The following is a 19,105-nucleotide window of genomic DNA, read 5'->3' on the forward strand; positions in this document are numbered from 1 at the left end:
CATCTTGCACTTATGCTTTGAATTTCTGAAATAGGTATCTTTGACCAGTGTTGACTTGGGGTCTTTTGGCATTATTTTCTGCAATTTTTCTTAAAGAAGGGTTTTTCCTCTAGGACACATCTTATGGTACATATCTTGAGATTTTTTGGTCACTCTAACCTGCATTGACCATGGTTGATTGGTGGTTTCTCTCTCCTTTGACCACAGAGTTTTTGGGACTATTTTGATTGTGATCTAACCATGATTTAAGGCTAAGTTGGTTGACCTTTAACCAAGCTCTTGGAAGACTATTTTTACTGTTAACTTGGGACTGGTTAGGGCACAATGACTATTGTCGACTTTTCAGAATTGCAAACTTTATAACAGTTGACTAGATTTGAATTTTCCATCATTGGCATATTGGATCTTGGTTGGTTTATTTGTTGGATAAGTGAAAGCCTTGACTTTGACTCTTGTTTATGGATTTGACTCATTGTACTCTCTGTTGAACATTTGAAGACAATCTAATAGAAGAAAAATTCTTAACGGGTTTTCCCCCTTGTGGTGTTTTTCCTTGGTCTTTGACCAAATTAGTGTCTCTTGTTGATGCTCTTGATTTTCTCTAATTGTCATTGAATTTATTATTCTATCTTCAATTTCTATAGATTATTGGAAGAATTATATTTTATTGGAAAATATTTCTTACTGAAGAATTAAATTGGGCTAATGTAATTGACATAGCATAGAACACTGGAAAATTAACACCAAGGTCACACTTTTCTTCATTAACACAACTATCTAATAAAACTCAAATCTACACTTTTCGAGGACCAGGAGTTGAACATCCATATGTATCCATCCTAAATAGTATGTCCTCATATATGTAAGGGAGTGGATCCTAATATTGGAACTAAAATTCTGAACTTATTTTGAGAATAAAAATGAGAATTATCTAGTATTTATAGTACTATAAATTTTATTTGGAAGAAAAGCCTCTAGAATGACTTCCAAATATCAAGTTTAAACAACAAACATACTCACTAAGTGAGATATAAATATGATTTATGCTTCACTTAGGACTTCTAAAAATCTTATGTAACATCAATTCTGAACATTATTTTATTTTCCAAAGGACCATGTTGTGGTTCTGCAACTTCTACAAATTTCTTATGAGCATTATTTTTACACACGCATTAATAAAAGAAGTGCCATTTCCAAAGTTAAATACAAACTTCTTGGTTTTACATGAACTAATATTTATCATTCTATAAATCTACCTTGGGGAACAATGTTTCAATATATACAAAATGTGTACCATAAGATTCTAAAGTTTTCCATCCATATTAATTTTCTTAAAGTTGTGTTTTGTATATAATAAAAAAAATTCACACTTTACATGGTTTAAACCTAATTACATATTACAATTAAATTGTTATAGAATTGGTATGTGTTCCAATGGAAAACATAATTTTGACAAAAGGGGATTGCGTTGACCTCCTAATTAATGGTTAATTTATTGGGCTCGAAAGGGTTGAATCTATGGAGACATGAACTTATTATGCTCAAGAAACTATTAATGTAGATTATGCTACAATTTTGATAATTGATGTCATTCAACCACATTTGATTCTGGAGGATGTTTATGAAGGGGAAATACATCAATGGAAGGTCATGGATTTGAGGCACAACATAGTTAAATTGAAATATTGAAGCATGTGTTACATGTTATTGATAGTACACTAATGGTTTTGATGATTAAATACTAAGATTATTTACATTGGTTTACACATGTAATTGGTTCTCCTACACTATCTATTGGAGACAAGGTACATCTTCTAAAGATGGAGTGAAAGTGGGTGAGGGCTCCATATTCAATACAAAGCTTGGGTATAAGGTGCATAGAAAGATGGTAAATAAAGGATGTGTAGTGTTCAGAATTGGGAAGGTGTTAAAACACGATGGTCCTCTACCACATCTAGCAGGATTTGAGCATACACTAGGGGGTGCATCGAAATATTTTGAGATTTTACCATAATTAGATTTGGAGCCTCACTATCATGATCATGCCATAAATATTCCCCAATATAGGGTTACATTTCATGTGTGCAATGGTTTCTCTTACACATGAATGGAAAGGAACAAGCATGTCCATTTGCAAAGGAATGATAGTGTCTCTGGGGATGATATGGTTTAGGGTGAAATACTAGGTGAAATGACATTTGGTATCTTTGTAGAAGAGATAGATAACAATTTCTAAATGTGTGGGATTTGGGATAACTATATACATTCGTTGGTTAGATGGCCAATAAATAAGTTAGTTGAAAACAAACTTGAGATGTCTAGGGTCAAGAAAAACTTCAAGGAACCATCCAAGGAAATGGAAATATGGGATTTTATACAGGACACAAGACTTCCCTTAAATAGATGGGATGGTGATACTTATAATGAAGAAGATCTAAAATCAATTGATTTGCATGTAAAAGGGCCATATAAAAGGGTTAAACTAGTTGTGGATACCAAAAGAATTGTAGAATTCCAATCATAAATATATGAAGAGAATGAAATTCAACTTTTGGCAACATCTATGTGTTGCAAGAAAAAATGTCTTCAGCATGTGTATAGGAAGGCCATTGCAATAGCTAGAAGGGGTTTGAAAGAGAAATAAAAATGGTGTGAGGGTATTTGAGGATGAAGGAGAGATGATTTGGATTAAAAAATCCACCTCAAACATCTTCAAAGATAATGAAAGTGGCAGTCTTCATGTAAATGTTGATCGGTGAAATCTTATTTTAGGGAAATATAATGGAAAAATTTTATAACAGTATTGGGTACTGTTTTTAAGACTACAACAACCTCCTCATTTTTTTTTGGTTTAAAATAAAGAAAATAAACCGAAGACCTTATATATAAATAAATAGATAGATAAAGAGAAAGAGATTTCTCTCTTTAATGTAAAACCTTCAATAAATATTAAAATAAATAGGAAAGTCGAGAGCTACAACATTTTATTTGAAGTTGTCATTCTAATTTCCTAACCTCCGACCCTCCCGACTATCTAACATTTTATTTGAAGTTGTCATTTTAATTTCCTAACCTCCAACCCTCCCGACTATCTATCATTTGTGGTTGAGGCATTGTTTTCAAAATAATTTTGTTTATAGTTCACAAATTCCAACTTTCCAAATCATCTGACTATATTATAATCAAGGGTAAAAACATTCCATTCAAAACATTTCTAATCCCAAGTCCCGACACCTTGACTTTCATATGCGTGTATTTTTATCTATTATGTTATTTTCTCATTTTTTTTGTTTTAATAAAATAAAATTGGAGGTTGGGAAATTATTAAATAAGGATAACAATTAATTCCAGAAACCTGATGCTCCAATCTCCGAATAAATAAAGCCTCGCTCCGTGAGTCGTTTAAACAATTGGATGTAATTTATGAACTAGTACATGTTTTTTTATTTATTTATCAATTTTTCAAGATTTTTTATTAATTCACCATGATTCCTACCCAGAAGTTGTTCAAAAACCAAAACAAATAGCTTTCCATGTTAAAATTTCCCAATTTTTATGAATAAAGTTTCTCATTTGTTGTAAAAGAGATTCTGATACTCCATTAAAATTTGGTTACTGGTTACTATTTAGCTTGGTCTTTATAATAAATTATTTTCTCATCTTGCTCTCTTTTTACATGTCCATAACTAAGTCCAGAAACCTCAGACCACCAATCTACTAAATACAACCTTGTTCCACGAGTTGTTTAAATGGTTGGTTGTCATTTCTGTTTTAAATACTTATTAATGAATGAGTACGTGTTTTTTTGGTTTTATCAATTTTGCTTGCTTTATTAATTCTCCATGATTCCTACCTAGAAGTTGTTCAAAAACCAAAAAAGTAGCTTTCTATGTTAATAGCCCCAAAAAAAAAATAGCTTTCCATGATTGACTATATAGCTTTCTAGGTATATAGTCAAGATGCTATGTACATTTTATGGAGAGGCTAATCCAAGATATTGCAAACTTGAATGGATCCCTATTATTCATGGCATCTATACAAAGTCAAAGTGATTCAATTAGGAAAATATTTTGCCTCAAAATATTTTGGGGGCTATTAAATTATTTAAAGCTACTTCTCCTAGGTTTGAACACAAATTTTATATGGTTTCCTTCCTCATGGATGTTGGCATGGCTTTAGTTCCTTTTCCCTTATTGGAATTAAGGTATTCCTTTAATTCTTAGCAAACCATACAAGATTATACCTCCATTTTGTGGGAAAGCAATTGTAGAAAGCATTTCTATGATATTTTCAATTATATCATGATTCCTTTACATGAAACCCCCCTAGTGTTATTAAATATTTCCAAGAATCTTTGTCGAAAATCAGAGATTGGTTTATTGAAGAGAAATTTTCTTTCGATATAATTTTTGGAAGTGAGGTAGGACCTCATGTCTTGCCAAGATACATTCATGACACACTAGTTGTTAGAGAAATTTCCAACCCAACAACACTCCATGGTCAGGCTAGAAAGTTGCATAGAATACAAAAGAATGTATGGCTGAGTTTTCCTATTAAGGTTGTGTTTCTGGGAGAAATAGTGTCTTTTCGAGTGAATAGCTCTCTAGGTTTGGTAGCTACCCTAGAAACAACATTTTAAAGCAATTCAACGATTTCTTCTACGTGTAATGGATAAGAGAAAGATAATGGGACCAATCTAGAACTTCTGCCTAATCCTTTGGTTGATCTCTCTCCCCCTTGACAGAACTAGTACTTATCCCGCTTGGAGAGTCCCTATAAAAACACAGTAACAAAGAACCGTCAAAGCATCTTGATCTATTACAACATACACATTACAGAATCAGATATATAATGAACATATAATAGCAATCACAAATGATAAAATTCACAATTGCACAATCACATGGAAGAAAACTTAAGAACTTTATTAAATAGAAGGGAGAATTACAACCCAGTGTCTAATCTAGCATCATCCTCCCAGCATCAAGCCCTCTTCACCTCATGAAATAGCAAGATTACATCAACAATACAATGCTCTTTCCTCAATTACAAACTATTAGCACTTACTTGCAATTCACCACATTCCAGCTTCTAGATCTCTTAGATGGGGGATCCATTTATAGATGCGTGCAAGGGTGTGAGTCATCTCTGGGTTTGATTAGTGTCATTCCACTTGTTACATTTGGTTCCACAAGAGGAGAGATAACTGAAATTTAGATCTCTTACTCATCCTTGGGAAAATTCAAAGAGGCAAGTGGCAAAGGAGAAGTTTCTAAAATATTCTATGAGCATCCACTTAGCAAACTGTCTCGGACATTTGTCCATCCTCACTCATTGCACCCTATAGAAGGCCTAATCAGTATGCATCACACCTGAGCAGTGTATCACTTAGTATGCATTGCACCTCGCTAGAGTAGCAATCAGTATGGTTCAGTTTAGGCTATTTCTGGATGGTTTTTTAGGTGGAACTTTTTGGGAATGATGTAACTAGATGACCATGTTCTTTTAGGGTATGAAACAACTCTTTTAGTGTTGATGAGCCCTAGTTTATTGACATATAAGTTTTGGGGTTGAAGTGCCCAAATATATCTATAAGAGTTTGATCAAATGTATCTTAAGGATAGAGGACATGCTATGTTTGAAGTTGATCAACTGGAAAAAAAATTGGTTGCATTCCATACGTCACTATAGTTATTATCATAGGCATGTTATCATCAACCATTACAAATCAATTACTTTATCAAAACTTTTTCAGCATCAACAACCTTTACATGATTTTGTCTTCGTTCATGCTGATAATTTTGATCAAGTGATTGAAAGAGAAAAATTTATAGGTGATGATGAGAAGGAGAAGGTTGAGAAGTTTAGGGAAGGCATTTATGAGTTTTACCTTAAACAAATAAGTTTCAGTACTTCTATTCCCCTAGAAGAATTAAAATTATCTAGAAAATTAATGTTTTGATTTAATGATGTTCCTGCAGAAACTTCTTCTATATTACCATCAGAACATAATGTTCAAGTATCAAAAGTCTTAGTTTTAGTTGATTTTTCTTCATTATTACCATCTTATGTTTTATTTGTAACAATAGAAAAAGGAACAGAAAGTAGTATCCAGAATCAAGTAGAAGCATCTCGAATTCCAAAAACATAATCAATGGAAGAAAAAGGAAACGATATTCATATGAAAGAAAAAATCACAATTGATATCCAATCATCTGAACAAATTAATCGATTAGAAACTACTATGGATATGGATTTTTCAGAGGAAATAAATGTTTACAAATCAAGTGAAATCCAAGAAACCATTTAGTCAATTGTTAGAGGTATTGTTAAAGAAACTCGAAAAATTCCAGTGGCAACATTTCCATAAATTCAGAGAAAAAATGAGGAGACGACTCAAAAGACTACAAAAACCTTATATCCCTCAATGCAACTCTCTAAAATTTTCTCTCTTGGTATTAATGTAAATCCTATTTCTACAAACATTCATATTTCCTCTTCTCTTTTCAAACCTCGATTTGAGGTTGAGCTAGTTACATAAACCATGGCTTCTCTGAGTGAATATTATTTCAATTCACAAACTAAATCAGTGGTCAAGAAAATAAAGAAGAGGAAGCATGATTATTTTGAGGAAATTATAGAATTTAGTTGGCAAGCCTTAGGGGAACATCATGAAAAGGAAAAGGAATCAAACCGGGCCTTAGGAGGCTTTGTATATTACACCTAGAGCATAGTGGACAATATTTCTAATAGATATGTTCAGAGATTAGAAAGGATTAAAGAACATGAAGCAAAACTTGAAAGAAGAAAATATTTCAATGAAGATGAATGGCACAATCATTCTAGTACACGTAAAGAAGGTTTTTTTCTACCACTCTTCAGCACATGGAGTAGAGTTAGAATTATAATAAAACAAAATTAAAACAATCATGGCAAACCAGTTAAATGAATTGATTACTCAACATGCCACATAAATAAAAAATTTGACGATAACTCAAGAGATTCAGAATTTAATTTTCAAAAGTGAATATGCCTCCTTACAATAGTAGTTGAAACAAAGCCAAGAGGCTACAAATGTCATTTTCTTCAAAGAGAAACCTTTGCAAATAAATCAAATCTTAAAGAAGGTTCGACTAAATTTTTATTAATAGATGGATAAGATATGTAGGTTTTTTATCAAGTTGTTATCCCTTACAGAGAAAACTGAATCAACAATAGTATATGATAAAATATAAATACTAAATTTGGATATGCTGTTGATTATGTTAGTTTCAGTCTTTGCAGCCTGTCACCAGTGATCAAAATGGGCTCTTATTATGTCTGGTTTTCAGAGATGTTTTGCACATGGTCTTCAGTCCAAAACATGTCATAAGCATGTCCATCGGAAGAATCTTGGAAGGAGTTTCCCAACGGTATATCACACTCCCGAAACTGGCTTCTGGATCAGAAGATATGATCGAATGAATAATTGACTCAAAGATCTCCCAATGTAGCAGCTCATGATCTTGAGGAAAAGGAGATGCAGTTCTTGGTAATTGAGAACCTATTTACAATTCATGGCATAGGGCACTATACATTGCTGACAATGATATTGTTGGTGAAACGTTTATAGCTTCTAGTCTCATGGTTCTAGAAAGAAATACTTGCAGATTTATAGGTATGCATCTTGTGCGAGGCAATTGTTATGGGTTATGATGCCATGCACTACAGATGGTTCAGGACATTTTGATGTATATGGATAGAACATATGTTACAAACTCCAACAGAAAACTTGTCCATGAACTTGGATTAAATCTGTGGAGAGACCATATAGTTCGTGCTGCAAAAATTAAGGATAGGCTATTGAATACTCTTCTTGAACTTGTACATTGTGAAAGAACTGGAGAAGTCATCAATCAAGGTTTAATGCATAATATCATTAAAATGCTAATAGAGCTGGGGCCTTTTGTTTACCATGACGATTTTGAGAAACATTTCGTGGAAGAAGCATCAACTTTTTATTCTATTGAATCTCAATAGTTTATTGAATGTTGTGATTGTGGTGACTATCTACAGAAAGCTGAGAGAAGGCTAAATGAAGAGACAGAGAGGGTTTCACAATATCTTGATTCAAAGAGTGAGGTAAAAATTACAACTGTTGTTGAGAGAGAAATGATAGCAAATGATATGTAGAGGTTGGTGCACATGAAGAATTCAGGCCTTGTAAGCATGCTTGTGAATGATAAATATGATGATTTAGGACACATGTGAAACCTGTTTCGTGGTGCAATGCCTTCTTGATGAGAAAGACAAGCACGATAAGATTATAAGTGAGGCTTTCAGCAATGATAAAACCTTCCAGAATCCCTTAAATTCATATTTTGAGTATTTTATCAATTTTAATGCAAGGTCACTTGAGTTTATTTCTTTATTTGATGATGACAAGCTTCAGAAAGGTCTCAAAGGGGTCAATGAGGAAGATGTTGAAGTGGTTTTGGACAAAGTGATGATGTTGTTCCGGTATCTTCAAGAGAAGGATGTCTTTGAGAAGTACTACAAACAACACTTGGCTAAGAGACTTCTATCAGGTGAGACTGTTTCAGATGATGCAGAGAGGAGCCTAATTGTAAAATTGAAGAAAAAATGTGGTTATGAGTTCACATCAAAATTAGAAGGTATGTTCACAGATATGAAGACTTCTCATGACACAATGCAAGGTTTTACTACAATGTTGGGTGCATCCAGTGAAAGCAATGAAGGCCCTACTCTGGCTATCCAGGTTCTCATGATAGGTTCGTGGCCAACACAAACTGGTGCTAGGTGCAACTTGCCTAAAGAAATCTTGGCAGTGTGTGACAAGTTAAGGCATACTATCTTAGCACTCATACAGGCTGTAGGTTGACATGGCAGACAAACATGGGAACAAAAAACCTAAAAGCAACCTTTGGAAAGGGTCAGAAACATGAACTTAATGTCTCAACTTATCAGATGTGTATTCTTATAATTTTTAATTTAGTAGAGTGCTTGAGCTACAAAGAAATTGAAGAAGCAACAGATATACGAGCTCCAAAATTTCATTCGCCCTGCATAAAAAATCACAAATTTTATTTTAAAAAAATTAAGAGCCAAATGCCCAACCTAGTTCCAAATTCCATGCGCCCCTGCATCCACAACAAACACAAGTCAAACATCAAAGCCAATTCAATCCAAGGTGGAGGCGCTGCGTGTTTCCTCTTGGTGCTACGCTTCTGGACTATGGCGTTGTGCACAATGCTTACACATGGGCAAGCCACATTGGAGAATGGAGCAAGGGTTCCATTATCCCTGAAATAGGCTCCCCCAATGACTACTCTAGTGCCTATCAAGGAGTCTCAGTTGATGGCTAAAGATAAATTCAATGCAATTGAAATAATTGAAGATTCAGAGTCTGATTCTGTTGGTTCCTCTCCAGCAGCTGAATCAAATATGTCAAGGGAAGTCATTTGTCCCTTTGATAAGGGCGATGGAGGTTTTCCAACCCACGAGATAGAAGATGAGTGGTGGCTTGTGGGTTGCTCTGAAATAATTGGTTTTTCCACTTGTAAGGGCAGGAGACTTAATCGGGGAGATGTTGTCACATTCTCTTTTCCCATGCCTTGCAGTTCTGTCACCAAGCGTTGGGGAAGAGGAAGAGTTGCTACTACATCTTCAGAGATTGTGAGATTCTCCACAAAATAGTATGGCGAGGTAGGCCGCCTTCCTACGGAGTGGACTCGATGCTTGATACCTTTGGTCAATTTGAAGAAAGTGAAGATACAGGGTTGTTGTGTAGCTGCACCTGAAATCCTTGGTTTGATGGACAACATACTATTGGCAGTCAGGTTTTACATCAATAATTCAATCTTTCAAAGCTTAACTGGACTTCCATTGAAGTTGGTTGCTTCATCAATGGAGGATAGTACCATAAACCCTCTTCCAAACGTTGTTCCAATTGCTTGGCAAGGAACCATTTCAGAAGGCCGATTTCACCCCAGAGGATCTTTACACATGGAAACATTCATTGGATCTTAAGGATAACTCGAGAGTGTCAATGCCACTTTTTCCTTCCGTGAAGCATTGTAAATCAACTACAGGTTCAAATGAGTAAGAGAATCAAGGAGACGAGGATCTGTTCGATTCAGAATTGGACAAACTTGTCGAGGCATTAGAGAGTTGTCATCTGGAGGAAATGGATTCACCTTTTACTGTATTGTGTGATCTGCGTCCATATCAGAATCAAGCTCTGTGTTGGATGAGTAAATTGGAAAAGGGGGCTATGAAGTTAAGGGTGACAGTGATCCTTGTATGAAGTCTGTTATCAAATCAGATCAGGAGCAAATGAGAAGAACACCATGTTTTAACACTTAGTCTTCAAATGTATGGTTGATGAGTTATCCAGAAGGCTGTTGAGGTTGTGGATGCTGACCAGCAGTTGAAGCTCATCCAGGAATTGGATGGACATGTTATGCACTACGTGTATGGCCATCCTCAAGGGGTGCTGCGTAGTCCTTTGGCACTGCGCAAAGGGCTTATCATTTTAAAATTTTCCAGTCTAGTGTATAATCCAATGAAAGTTGGATCATGTTCAAATAAAGGTTAAGAGATAGGAAAATCACCCTTAAAGTGACTGATAGTTGAGTGGACCTATTAGGTAGTATGGGTTATGATCGAAATTATGGTGCAAGGCCAGTAAAAGTGATTCAACAGCATGTAGAAAATGAACTAGCAAAGGAAATCCTTAAGGGTGATATTAAGGAAAAGGATACGTTTCTTGTGTAGAGATTTAGGGTAATAATAAGGAGATTTCATGGGAAATTAAAGGACTTCTGGTAGTCAATCGAATTTTTGAAAGGGATGTGGCATTATTTGAATCTTTCTAGGAACCAATGGCAGAGTTTGTAGGCTTGAAATCAATAGTTGTTAAAACATTCCAGATTTCCAGCGATGGTTCCAAACAAACTTTGGCAGGCATTTCGACTTGTGGCAACAAATCTATTGTTCTTTTTGATGAGATTTAATTAGATTATTTAGTTATAATTTAATTCATGTAATTTGACTGTAGCACATATTTGGTTTTCTTTTTTAATTTTAATTATTTTGATTCCTATGTTTAGGAAACCATAATTAATATGCAATAGGGTATATATAAAATATTTTTTGAGATGTAAGCGTTCGATTTTTGCAACAGGAAGAGGCATTTGGACTGTGTAAAGTTTCCTTGAATATTATTTTAATAAAGCATTTTCTGCCCTTTAGACCTGGGATCCGTGAGGGTGTTTAATGTCCAGTATGTTTCTCCCAAAAATTCACTTACATATTTTTTTCTTTTCTACTATCTTTGTTACAACATTATCTAAGAGAAGTGTTAGTAATCCATCCACCTGTGATGCTCCTTTCACAATGATTTTTTTGTTAAATGTAGTGGTTCTCTTTGTAGAATCCATCCTTTATTAGATGCTTTGTTGAGTAACCCTGTGTTTCTCTTTCGTCTAATGCTGCTATTGTAATCCATCCCCTATTTGATGTGTGTAGGGTAGCAGGATTTCCCCCTATTCTTCTCATATTGTTAATCTTTTATCTGGCTGAACATTGCACTTACTTTGTCCCAAGTTTGCCGGGAGAAATTGACATCGACTCCATAGCCCAATGATCCTTTCTCTTCTTGTTTTCGACCCAACAAACTTTCAAACAAATCCCTGCACTCCATAACTAGCCTAATATTCACTTATTGCAGCCACGTTGTTTTGGCAAAGAGAGAGCCCTCTTTGGTCTGGCAGGGCTAGATGCCAGATCGAAAGTTTGGTCTGTGGTTACCTCGGAATTTCCTTTTCTCAGCCTTGAGGTACATTTTGAGTGCTAGAAGATTAGGAGAAACAATTTAGTCCTAAAAATATTGTTAAATTCTCAAAGAAAGATAAAAAAAATGATGATTTCTTCATTGTATAAAAGAGATATAAAATGTAATGAAATCAATGGATGGATTGATGATGCAATCAAACTTTGTGACTTTGTATGGGATAAAATTTTAGATGTAACATATGTGTTCGATATGCTTAATCAAAAGCCTCTTTGAGAATCTGTCCCATTAACCCTCAATCAGCAAGCAGTTGAAGAACAAATAACAACAGAGTGAAAGTAAAATTAAAGAAATTGTTACTTGAGATGTGTAGAATTTTCAGAATTTCTTGCAGCTTCCAATTGAACAAACGAAACTAATTTCTAACTTCTCAACAAGATATAACCACAGGGAAAGGTACATTGAAATCATGTTGTCCACTTATCAATTCAGTATTGATCACTTTGTACCATTTTATCTTCAACATATTACAGAGAAATATTTGGCATCGGTTGCATATATCCATAAATATGCTCCAAAGAAGATGTGAGTCGAGTCAACCCTTGCTTCTAAAATCTAGCAAGAAGATTGAAAAGGCCTACCCAATCAAAAGAATGAACTTTTTGGTTAGATAAGATTTGTATTTTAGGAATATATTCAGTTGAGAAAATCTAGGAATATTTTCTATATTTAGCTAAGATCAAATCTTATCTTATGTTACTTTTTCTTATTTATATGACCCATTACATTGGTGTAAGGGTAAAAAATTGTTCAAACTCAAGACTTGCATTTTATAATTAGATTTTGAATTTAAGCTTTAGAGACAAAATGTCATAACTAAATGTGTTCTTGAGTTATTCGTTTGATATTGTGCAATCATTTTAATTATTTAATTGATGTCTATGGTACTCATCCTATAACTCATCTACATGTTTATTTCTATTGAATGTTAGGATATCCAGTTAATGTCTCTTATGATATGTTACAATATATGTTTTTCTATCAAAATTATTTAAGTACAACAAATTTGTTATATGTTCATGTTTTATGAGTTTGATGGTAAATATTGATATTCCAACTCGTTATCGAGATATATTTCTTTTCAGATTAATTATTTCAACATGAGGCATACAAATTAATATATATATAAAGAGAGAGTCTCCAAAAATTATCTTGTGTGGTTAGTTGGACCCAAATTCCAGCCAAAATCAAGCACACATAATGTTTTTTTTCAATATTATGTTTGAAGGAATTCCCCATCCTCCTCATCCTTATTGTTGTTGGATATTTCAAGCCAAAGCCCATTCACACATACAACAGTTTGTATATTTTTGTAATTTTTTGAATATTGACTTATGTCATATATTTTCCCTATTATAGTTTAATTTTAAGTCTTAGTTTAGTTTAGTTTTAAGTTAAAATATAAAATTGGTTCTTGGTTCTAAAGATTATACAACCACTTCAATGAAAATGCGTCTAATCGGGACCCTGATTGGGTCAATACTCAAATCGTTGCAGCTGAGAATTTTTCCCCTTGTCAACAGATACCAAATTCAAATGACACAGAAAACCAATCAATACCATAGTTTCAGCATGGATGCTAAAGAAAGAATATTGCCATAAGACAAAGATACATAAATGTGATTTAGAAGTTGTTCTTAATCTACTTGAGGGAATGCCTTGAGATTGGGTGGAGATGATTCATGAATGTAGTTTTTCTTTTGAGGGATCTATTAATATACTTCAAAAACAATTTTCAATGTTTCTTGTATATCAAGTATTATATTCATATTTTATTTGAGGATTTTTATATTATATGGTACATATATTCACATTTTAGTATAACTTTAGCGTAATAATGTGAAAATACTTTACGCAAATTACATGACTCTTTGTAACGCCCTCCTCCCACATTTACCTAAGCTAACCAGCCCACCAATGTAAATATGTGATGAAGAGTTACTATGATATGATTCAACTCTCCATGTATAATTAAGGAAGTGGAATCGACATGACAAGACCAATTTGACCTTCCTCGGAAGCTACAGAACCTTCAAGGGCCAACCAACCCCTTCAAGTGTCCAACCCCTGAAAAAACTTTCTTTTTCACTGACCTAGAACCTCATTCACTCCCATGATAGGGCATGCATTTGACTAGGACCCTACAGTCACTCCCATAGTCAGGCATCCATGTGAATGTGGCATTTTTTAGGCAATTCAGTGCTAGCAACCTTAGATTTTATGCCACTTTAAGAGGGCTGGGACTTAGGCCACTTCCCATAACTTCATGAAACTTCCAGAAACGATAAATATCAATTAAATAAGGTTACTAATGCAAACACTTGAACAAGGAATTGATCTGACCCCTACTATCCATGACATATATTTCGTAGAACATATCATAAAAAAGTAATCTACAAGTCACAACAAAAGGTATGAGCATAGGGATCTTATACTTATCTAAAAATTGTCAAAGAGGACTAATATCTGCTCACAATAGTTTCATTTTTCTCTATTAGGTAATTCATTCATTAACATTTCATATACTAGCTAAAACATGATGAGAACAATACATCATAATTGTCATAAAACATTCTTATAACGAGAAAATAACCAGAGATATATTAATGAGGGAACAACCATTAAAGCCACATAATGACAAACACATTTTCTTATGAAAATACCAAAGGAAAAGAGCTCTTATTAACATATGAAAATCCAACAATGTCAGGGACTTCCATGTACAACCCGACCATGGATTGGGCTGAACCAAATCTCTCTTTCAACCAATCAATCCTCTGCCATATTCAAGGCATGAATTTGGGCTCTCATTAAACAGATCAAACACAACCAAACTAGGGCTTCTAGAGGCCAAACCACCTCAAATCTCAACCAGTGATTCCACCTCACTCTCAAACATCACTAACCATCACTAGATCGGTCTCTAACGAAGTTATCCAGGGCTATAGATCATTTGTTCCAACCAAGGCTTCTAGGACTAGTAACTCAACCCAAAACTATTCTCGGGCTCTAGAGCATTTGTCCAACCAGGGCTTCCAAGACTAGTAACTCAACCAACCAAGGGCTCCAGATCATTTTTCCAACCAAGGCTTCCAAGACTAGTAAGTCAACCCAAGTTGTTACAGGGATTCTAGAGCATTTGTCCAACCAAGGCTCCAGGAACTAGTAAATCAACCCATAGCCAAAGGAACATGAGAACTAACCCGAAAAGAAAAGAAAAGGAAAGAAACCCACAACACCATGGTTATCTAGTAAATGGAAAGGCTAGGCGAAACCATTGTCAATCCAGACAATCCTTAATAACGCTAACATATCATAACCAAGAAACCACATGCATGTGTCATGCATTCGAAAACTAGTAAGGAAATCATACATGCAACTAGGTACCTGCAAAAAAAACATGTTGTAGTTGTTAATCCAAATGTCATCTTTCACTTTCCTGCTATTTTTTTCCTTCTTTCTCCAAATACCAAGTATTCCACACTCCTCCAAGTGTGTTCCATGAAAAGTGTCCAAGAGCGTGAGAGAGAGTAGAAAATGAGAGCTCCATAACTGAACTAAGAAAAGCTTCAATTGATAAGAGCTATGAATTGATCCTCAAAATCCTTTTTATCAATGAGGACTTTTTTTTCTTCATTTTCGATAAATTTCCTTCAATTCCGTCTCACATGCACCTTGTGACCTTTCACTTTCCTTTTCTCCTATTTTCCATTATTTTCATAAATAAAATGCCAATAAATAAATCATGCCTTTCCAAAACCTTTATCATTCCATTTTTCAATGTCCATAGCCATTAATTAATCACAAGTTATCCCTGTCACTATGCTTTTTCCCAACATTCAGCTTGGAATAGATGTCCCATGACCTTGGTTATTATTTTTCCTTTATTAACTTTATTACATGGAATTTTAACCGGGGTTGTTATAGACCCCCCCGCCCTGGGGGAACACCGCCCACAATGTTCAATGACACCTACAACTAGAAAGATCAATGAAAAAAAACAATACTCCCCATGGAGCTTTATAACTTAGTTCGTTGCAATATTTACAATGGACAACCTACTGAAAATAAAAACAGCATGAAAAACATAGCAACATGGTAGCCATACTGCTTATTAGAGCTTTATAACACATCTCATGGTGATATTTACATCTATATAAATATATACACATATACCAAAAAATCACAACAAAACATATGCCAAAAACATTCGTTCAACCAGTGAATAGAGAAGGATACATAGCCCGCATTTGATCAGCCATCTCCCATGTAGCTTCATCGGGACCATATTTCTTCCACCACATTTTAACCTACTTGATTTCTTGGTTCTAGAGGATGAGCATCTTTCTTTGCAAAATTCACTAAGGTTCCAGCTAGAATTATCCTTCTAGCTCCACCTGCAATACAGATCAATCAATCACATGATCATCATCTCTAACATACTTATTAAGTAATAACACATGGAAAGCATCATGGAATTTCATTGTTGGAGGCAGTGCAAGTCGCTGGGATACTAGTCCAATCCCATAAAGAATCTTGAAAGGTCCATAATACTGAGGTGTTATCTTGGCACATGACCCAATCCTCAAGGAGCTCTTCTTAGGCTTAATGCACAAATACACATGTTCCCCAACCTAAAACTCCTTAAACATCGTGTTTTGATCTGCATAACTCTTCTCTCTATCCTGTGTTGCCTTTAGATTCTTCTTGATTACCTACATTTCTTGTTCCAACTTTGCCAACATGTCTGGTCCTATCAATACCCTATTCACTGGATCACTCCAACTGATGGGAGTATTACAGCTACACCCATAGAGTGCCTCAAATGAAGTCATCCTCAGAGACTCCTGATACCCATTTTTGTAAGAAAAATCAACCAGTGGAAGATACTCTTCCCACCTCCATTGTTGATGCATCACATACATCTTCAACATGTCCTTCAATATCCTATTAACCCTCTCTTTCTATCCATTTGTCTGTGGATTATAAGTTATAATAAAGGCCAACTATGTGCCCAAACCTATCAATAACTCTTTCAAAAACCTAGAAGTTAAATTGGCATCCCTGTCTAACACAATATTCTTTGGAACACCTTGAAACCTCACTACATATCTGATGAAGACCTGCGTTACATCATTAGTTGAATATGCATACTTCACTGGAATGAAGTGTGCTACCTTCGTCAACCTTCCAACCACAACCATAATATAATCATGTTGTCTAGATGTATTTGGAAAACCTGTAATGAAGTCCATGGAAATGACCTCCCATTTCCACTCTGGAATCGTTGGAATCAGAATCGGTTGTAGTAATCTGCCTGGATGCTTACATTTTGCCTTTACCTATTGACAATACAAGCATCTAGCCACAAAATTTTCCACTTCCTTCTTCAAATTCGGCCAATAGTATAATTTCTTCATTGTTGTCATTGTCCTCTAATATCCTGGGTGACCTGAATATGGTTTAACATGAAATTCCCTCAAGATAATATTCTTGAGCTCACCATTTTCCAATACATATATCTTGTCCCTAAATATGACCAAACCATCTATTGTGAGATGATAGTCCACATCCTGATCAACTGTACCCTACTGCAACATGTGCATAAGCTCCATATACCTGTCATCTTGATGTCCCACATGTAAGATTTGATCCTCTAGATCTGTCCCATATGAACTCATAGCTATTATGTGATTTACCTATATTCCCCTGCTAAGAGCATTGGCAACCTTGTTCTCTTTCCCCTTGATGTATCTAATCTCAAAGTCAAACTCACTAATCATGGACAACCATCTCGCTTGTCTGGTATTCAAGTTCAGTTGGTCAAATATATATTTCAATCCATTGTGATCGCTCATCAATACAAACCTTTTTCCAAGAAGATAGTGTCTCCACATCTTCAATGCATGGATGATCACTACCAACTCAATATCATGTGTCAGATAGTTCTACTCATTCTCATTCAGTTTCCTTGATTCATAGCACACTACATCTCCCTCCTGCATTAGGATTCCCCCAAGTCCTCTCTTGCAAGCATATGTACATATCAAAAACTCTTTGTTCGGATGTGCAATCTTTAGAACTGGAGAATTTGTGAACAATTGCTTCAATTTCTCAAAACTGACTGCACATTCCTCTATCTATTCAAATTTCTTACCTTTCCTCTGCAATGATGTAATGGGATAGGAAATTTGAGAGAATTTCCTGATGAACCTCCTATAATAACCTGCTAACCCCATGAATGATCCTACCTCATCCACATTTCTAGGAGCTTCCAATTCCATGATAGATTTTATATTGTCTGGATCCACTATTATGCCTTCCTTGGAAACAACATGTCCCAAATAATGTACCTTTTTCTGAAAGAAACTACATTTATTGAGCTTAGCATACAATGGATGCTCCCTCAGCAGTCTCAAAATTTTTTCTAAGTGTTTAGCATGGTCTTCCTCATTCTTAGAATATATCAATATATCATCACTGAACACAATGAAAAACTTGTCCAAATAAGGACGCAACACATTATTCATCAACCAAGTAAAAGTAGCTAGAGAATTAGTCAAACCAAATGGAACTACAAAAAACTAATAATGCCCATACCTAGTCCGGAGAGTAGTCTTGTAGATGTCCTCTTATTTAATGTGTACCTCATGATATCCTAATCTTAGATCAATCTTTGAGAACATTGTTTCTCCCTTCAACTTGTCAAACAAATCATCAATCCTGAGCAATGGATACCTATTATTGGTTGTCACATTGTTCAACTACCTATATTTAATGCATAACTTGAGAGTGCCATCCTTCTTCTTCATGAGCAACACTGGTGCACCCCAAGATGACACACATGGCCAAACGTATCCCTTGTCAATCATTTCCTTCAACTGAAATCTCAATTCTACTAAATCTGTTGTGCTCATCTTGTATGGTTCCTTTGATGCTAGTGCTTACCCTAGTGCCAACTCAATAGAAGAGTACAATTCTCTGCGAGGCGGAAAATATGAAATCTCAGCCAGAAACACATCCCGAAACTATAGTAAAACTAGGTCCCTATTAAGACATTCACATCCTCAACTTCCTTACCTTGATCACTAGAAATATGCACTACAAATGAAACACACCCTTTTCTGCGACTACGCTTAGCCTATATAGCTGGCACCACCATTTTAATTGATGTTGCCTTCTTCTTACCCTGCAAAATTATTTGTTCCCCATTGCCATCCAAGCACTCAGTAGACTTGTCATAACAATCCA

General features: G+C 35.0%; 1 pseudogene; it reads left to right on the forward strand.

Moving 5' to 3' along the window:
• Window positions 1-7,710: 7,710 nt before the first annotated feature.
• On the forward strand, window positions 7,711-9,312 carry LOC149175256 (cullin-3A pseudogene; annotated as a pseudogene).
• The last annotated feature ends 9,793 nt before the right edge of the window (window positions 9,313-19,105 follow it).

The sequence above is a fragment of the Pinus tabuliformis genome, chromosome 4_1 (genome assembly GCF_031772625.1).
Source record: "Pinus tabuliformis cultivar Carrire ecotype Pingquan chromosome 4_1, CPIR1, whole genome shotgun sequence".
NCBI classification, from domain to species: Eukaryota; Viridiplantae; Streptophyta; class Pinopsida; order Pinales; family Pinaceae; genus Pinus; species Pinus tabuliformis.